The sequence below is a fragment of the Scophthalmus maximus genome, chromosome 6 (assembly GCF_022379125.1).
Source record: "Scophthalmus maximus strain ysfricsl-2021 chromosome 6, ASM2237912v1, whole genome shotgun sequence".
NCBI classification, from domain to species: domain Eukaryota; kingdom Metazoa; phylum Chordata; class Actinopteri; order Pleuronectiformes; family Scophthalmidae; genus Scophthalmus; species Scophthalmus maximus.
Genome location: NC_061520.1, coordinates 14,891,212 through 14,898,434, shown reverse-complemented (window position 1 = coordinate 14,898,434; position 7,223 = coordinate 14,891,212).

The window sequence follows — 7,223 nt, the reverse complement described above, 5'->3', positions numbered from 1 at the left end:
ATTGATTGTATATGAACTGTACAATACATCAATATGTGGCAAAAGAAATGTTATGTTCAGAGGGAATAAGCCTGGAGCTTTCCTGTCAGGCTGAGTGGCTCTAAAGAGTCGGAGCATGAATAAATCACCACAGTTTGACCCATTTAAATACCAAATGGAACCACACTCTCCACTGAGAGACGACAGGCATGTTTGAACACATTGGCGGATTTCCATGAGATGCCACTGGTAGACGGTGGGAGTGTGGGAGCACAGCATTATGCAGCCCTCTTAAAAGTACTTCTGGCATGACTGCATTGCCTTTGGCTCTGGGTCAAATGAAGAAAGATGCCTCTGACTGTGGCCTGAGGTGGATGGTAACGTAGTAATCTAATGATACTGCAACCCTGATGTGAACTCAACATTTCAAAAGCTGCAGTGGCTAAAGGGAAAATTCTCAGTCGCGCCGTTCTACTTGCTCCATCTGATCTGCAGCCCCACAGTAAAAACCTTCTGCCTCTCTCTCTCTCTAATCGATAAGCAGTAACTCGGCAGCCGAGTTATCAGAAAATGTGGAAACCTCTGCTCACTTTACTTCACAGACATTTATATAAGCCAACTCACACTTTGAATTTGAAACCCAACAACAACGACAACAGCATCAAATTTTCAGTTAATTGTGTCGGTCTACATTCTTTGATTTTTACGCTGAGATGATTCTCTACGTCCCCTGCAGGTACAAAGATTTTCAAAACTGACAATCACCTGCATGTGCCTATAATCTTTTACCCGGACAGGCTCATTATTGCATTTACAGTATGACTCCAATCAGCACAGTGTGAATCTCTAATGAGTTGGCCGTGGCTTGACCATGGTAGGTGAACCGATGCAGTTTCGCCGAGCCTCCTCCCGCCGTCACCACCACCATCTGCTTGTCTGTCCCACAGTGTGTGTCACGGCTTGTCCGAGGAGCTGCTTCATATTTAAATTTCATGTTTGCCTGGATGCGATCCGTAACGACAACAACAGTGGCGAGAGGGCGGGAAATGGGTAACAGAAGTTTGGCAGTCAGGGTGAGGATGAGTCACAGGATTGTCACTGATATGAAGCTGGGACTGATGAATCTTGCCGTCTCTGCTGCACCTGTGCTCTTGTATCAGCCGTGGACTCACTCGCTCTGGCAGCGCCACCCCTGAAAAGACCACCTAGTTTACATCTGAAGATGTGCGCTGGTGATACAGTTGTGCCTGTCATGCTGTTGCAGATAAGCAAAAACTTGGAAAAAGCACTAGCCTGGCTTGATGCCCCCCACACTAAACGCTGAGAAGGATCTAGGCTGACCTTAGCTGTTGATGATAAGACATTGCATGACATTCGATGATATTCTCACATATTTACTTAACTTCCGGGTCTCAGGCCAGCCAATCCAAAGAGAGTCTTTACAATCGGCCTCGAAAATCTTGGATGAAAAGCAAAAAGGAGACCCTCCCTGCCAAATTCAAAGTGAATACAAGATCTTAAGACAGCTGCAGTAAATCAACCAGAGGCAGCTGTCAAGTGTCATTCTGTAAAATATCCTTTGCTCCGACAGCGTTTTCTGTGAAAGGTCCTGCAAACTTCACCACTTTTAAGAGAGCCACCTAATTCTGGTTAATTCAGCAAGAAAACTGTACCCATGTCTACTCTGTAATGTTTTTATCTGCGCTTTATCGTGTATTGTATTTGTCATGTTTTATTTCTCTCTATCTTTTATCTCTCTGTTTAATCTAATATATTCATAAAAGCCCATCTAATGAGGGATGTTGCAAAATTAGCATCTGCTATCAACACTGTGATACTTGCATCAGACAGATGTTTTCAGTTTGCAAACGCGCACTGTGTCTGTCCCTAGAAAAATGGAAATAAATAAATGATTGTTGGACATACCTCTGAACAAGAACAGCGACACACAAAGGAACATTTCTGAGAATGACGATTAACTGGAATCACCCAGTTGCAGGTATAAGACGATATCTGACAACCAGCAAATTCCCTATGACAGCGCTGACGGAGGAAATCTGTTTCACTGACGCCGACGTGGGATGCCAGAAAAAAAGGCAGCAACAGGGAATTCCCCTGCAGTCTGCATAACGCTGATCTAGTCAGTGATGGACGGCATGTCTACGGAGCAAGGACGAGAGAAAATTGGTGTTATGTGTGTGCTCCTGTGGTTACACGAACATGATGAAATGACACCAAAGGAAGAAATCATGGCGGAACACAGAGGGATGGCAGCCTTTCATGGAGCCAACAAGATATTTTCTGGCCTCACTGTCCTCTGCAGTGGAAACAGGTTTACACTAGAGAAGTGCAGCGTCGCTTTTTGAAGGTCACAGGAAGGCATGCCACATACTTGACGCAGAGCTGAATGTCGTGGTTAGAGAGGCAGGGCCACGCTGTTTGTTCACTGCAAATCATATTTGATAATTATTCAAATCTAATGAGGCCGCAACGCTGCTTCGCTGTGTTCCTTTGAAGATCAGTCTTTATTGATTTAACGTAATGAAGCTCTTAGAAAAGGAAAAAGAAAAAATCCCGAAAGCTTTCCAATTACTGCGGCTGTAATTAGACCCATAACTGATTTGCTTTGGGGATGTGGAGTTCAACATATTCCGACACAGGACATGTGTTTTAAAAAAAATGTTCTATAGGGGTTTTTGCCCAAAACATACTGTTGAGGCGTCATTGTGAATATCACAACGAGAAGCTACGAGGAAGCCCTAATATTGATCAAGCAATGAACAGCTTGTTTTGTGTCTCAGGTTTTGTTTCCATTACAGACGACAACTCACCTTGTGAGAAAGTTTCCCATTCTGAGTCAAAAGACTATTTTAGGTAGATTTTTGTGCGTCTTCTTGTCCTTGACAGCCCCCCCCCCCCCCCCCTCCAGAAACAGCATTTATAAGGGCTAATAGCTGGCCACTTTCTTCACGCTCTTTAACTCTCCATCTATTGATATTAGCCAGCCGGGAAATGGAACTAAATTATCCCATTCACTGGGTGACTTTAACAGTCCATAGGATTTACCCTCCAAGAGCGAGAGACTCTAGCACACTGTAACATTTCTGCAGTGCACAAACACGCAGAACGTGACAGATCGTAACCCACTGACAAATGCTTGTGCACAAAGCAATTAATTGTGCTCTGTGATAATGTGCTATTGTGATTTTTACTTTACTGTGGCACAGTGAAAATAGACACACACACATAAACACTAAACTAATGTCAGCGTTGAGATGAAAGATAGGCGAAGGTGGAAGAAATATTTCATATTTCACAGACAACAGTCTAGCAAATGAGGCAACCCAACCCCCGCCCCTCACCCAAATAATACCCTCACAGAGCAGACGGGTAAAACGACTTCATCAGCTCCCAGCACATCGCTCCTGCCATATATGGACACAACTGGGTGAGGAAGGAGGGATAGCAAATTCCATCACTCCCCTCACTGCTGCTCCTCATGCAAATCCTCATCCCCTCTGGTCCTAATCACTCAGGTACGTTTGTATTCACCTTACTTCTTCCCAAGTGGGGCAACCCACCCTGTCATTTAACCCACAGCCTAAAAATTTTTGCAGAAAAGCATTGGCAAGCCGCTTGGATAAGGTGCTTTGGTGTGGTGAGGGAAAAGAAAAAAAGGTGCTTTGTGTGGTTTCTGTATCGTTGACAACATCTCATCCTCTTGACAGGAAAAGTGCATCGCTTCTTAGAAAATCAGATTTTTCCATTTTCAAGTTGAAGCACCGAGAGCAGCAGAACAAAAAGGTGGAGTGTTGTGACCAAGAAAAAGTAAAGCCCTTTTATAGAGACAGCTGCTTCAGCTCTGCACACACGCTGTCTCTATTGAAGGTGTGTGAAAAAAAGGCGCTGATGCTCTAAACTGAGACCTAGTGGGCACAAGGACTTACATTATCTTCAGGATTATGGATTTCTGCTGCCCACAGATATGCACACATTAGCAGCAGTGCCACTATCTTTGCGGCCAGCATGAGTGAAAAGACACGTTGTGACTCCAAATCTCAGACAGGGCATGTAGCTAACAAAGAGCAGTTGTCTTTGTTCAGCTGGCGCAGGAGAGGGAGGGGTGAACATGGAGGGATAAGGATGGAGGATGGGGAGAGAGACCGACTTTCCTTTTCTCACTATGGACACACAAACAGCTGAGAAGCAATTTTTTTCTACCACTCACACACACACACACACACACACATGCACACAATTCTGCCACCTGACCCAGAGCCCTGAACTGCATGTTCTAAGACACAACTGTAACATAATCTAACTCTTACAGTAAAGTATATAATACTGATGAATGTAATATACTGTACAAGCAGCCTTAAGCAATGCTTGTAAATGTTTTGAAGCGAGACAAAGAGTCTCCAGACTGCAGTGCTTTGAGCAGACGTCTCTGCCCGTCATGCCTGCTACGGCACCATGGGGTCAGCTGCAGGTTCATCCGCTGGGAACCACAGCTTATTGTTTTTCCACTCCTTCATACACCAGAACATCTGTTGGTGGCAAAGCAATGGCAATGAAATCTCCCTGCCACCCCCTGCGGCTGCCGTTTCACATTCGTTGGACCCCCAAAATTCTTGTCCGTCCTCCTCAGCCATATCCAAAATGTATTTCTCTGCTTCTTCAGCAATGGCTTTTGTTGCTATATGGGAAAATCCAAGTCATCAGGAAAGACTGTCTGCCTGAGAATCATGATTGAGTAATATGTATAATTTAAGGGCGCTTTCACACTTGACGTTCAGATTTTCAGTATAGTTCGAACCAAAATAACCTTTGTCCGGACTGTCTGGGTGTGAAAACGCCGAAACCCTTGTGGAGCTACTTGAGTCTGGACTAAAGTGGTGGACCAACCAGCTGAATGTCAGGCAGATGCCGTCATACCATGTCATGTTAATAGGCTTAACACTGAGTGAGGGAGAAATCAGATTTCTGACAGTTAGCATTAATACATGGGTGACAACCAACCGGCGCCTGAAAAGGTCATAGGTCAACTCATCCATGTTGCTTCGCAGTATGAAGTATGACCTACAGAAAAATATTACATTTTTGACCCAGAACATTTCCATCCTCATCTCTGGAGATGCAGCACAGTCTGCATGTCATGATCTCAACATGCTGTTGTTAATGATTTAATGATGAGAGACAGATGGTAAAGACATATTTAACTTTGAGCTGTCTGACATTGCAATGGATTGCACGGAGGAGACATTGCACTGAAATTTATTCAAGAACACCTGGACATGATGTCATTTTTCCAGTTTCTAAAATGAAAAGTTTCCAAAAAAAACAAACTCAGTCAAATTCCAGCCGTCAAAGTAGTTTTCTTCTCCTTTGCGAAACATCAGTCAAGCAAAAGATGGAGGAATATTAATGGTATTCATTTATTTATTGTTAGTGATAAATTAAAAGGAAGAAAAGATACGGCTGGTTATTATTTTTCTGAGAGGAAACATAAGCAGTATAAGTAAAATGCTGTGCACTGAAGAACAATTACCTTTATTAATTCATTTTTGCATAAAGAAAATGAGTACAACCAGTTACCACACGGACACACACACACACACACACACACACACACACACACACACACACACACACGCACACGAACACACTCCTCAGAAACTATTTCAATTTTCCATTGGGCCAAAACAAATCAAGCAGGGCCTGTGTTTGGCAAACCCAAATGAAAGTCAATCCCCCAGAGCCTCTACTAAATTGCTTTGCTCAGGAGCAATTATAACAGGATCTGTTGATTTTGTTGTTAAGTGTCTCTGATTGGTTGTGGAGTGGCAGGCTCTAATGTGGACACTAATGCAAAGTGACACGTGTTACAGGAGTCAGGACCTCATCACCTCTGTGACTATTAAGGCCGATTCCGACGAGACATTTCACACCCGTGCTCACCTTGAGCCTTGGCAGCGCAACTGAATGTAAACAGCCACTGCCAGCACCACTGGGAGAGGGACTGCCCTACATTTCCATACCGGACGGGTAATGATTGACACAGTTTGTACACAGCATTGGAAAAAAGGAAAAACTTTACACATGTATTGCAGAAATGTCTGATGTGTACGTTTCACTTCACACATCCAGTGCACAGTGTTCAGTGCAAACTCTCTAAACCTGGTCTGGAGCTCAGACTCTCACTGCCTGTTGGATACATTTTCATTTAGTTTAGCTTTGTCTGAGAAACAACCTGTCCGACTACTGCAGGTGAATATAAATATATAATTCTATTCGAAGGCACATCCACAATTGAATTGGAAAGCAGAAGAGAGCAATGACAATGTTAACTCCTGTTTTGCTTCTATTACTATTACCATATCGCTTTCAGTACATGTGCAGCTGCTGCTGATAAAAATTATAATAACAATAATACTAACTTTATTTATATGGCACCTTATTTAGCATCACAAAGAAAGACCAAAAAAGGAAACAGGAAAATAATCAAAATCAAAGCACATAAAAAAGGTAAAAGTAAAATATTAGTACAGAATAGTATAGTGCACTTTGAGAGATGATTTAAAAACAGACAGCGCCGTTTCTTGTCCGAGCGCTTCAGGTAAACAGTATCAGAGGATCAAGGCCCTAACAGCAAAGGCCATGTCCTCCTCGGTCTACAGCCTTGAACGAGCAATATCTAACGGGGGGGGGGGGGGGGGGGGGGGGGGGCTTATCACACAATCTCAAGCCACAGACTGGTGAGTACTGATATATCGGCTCAGCCAAGTAGACTGTTGTCAAACCATGCAGTGCCAGAGCAATATTTTACAATCCGTTCCAAAAGCACACATGCAGCCAGTGAGGGGAAACTAAATTAGGGTAGATATGATCACGCTTGATGTAAAAAATTCTGGTGGCTGCATTTTGAAAAGCCTGAAGCCGAACAATAATTTGTGCAACAAAATAAACATGAGATATTAATTATTGAGCTTTGATGATAGACATATTTTTTATGTACGTTTGCAGGCAAGTCATTGTGCTGAAGCTATAACATACAGATCATAGACTGTATATAAAAAGATATAGATGTGAGAGTGGTGCTGATATTCAAATCTCTTAGCAAGAAAGCAAATAAGTGTATTTCTCAAAATGTCAAATTATTGCGATCCTTTAAATGAGTGTGAATTGTTGGGGAAAAGAATAGCATGTTACAGGGTTACAGCTGAAGACAGCATCAACATCCACAG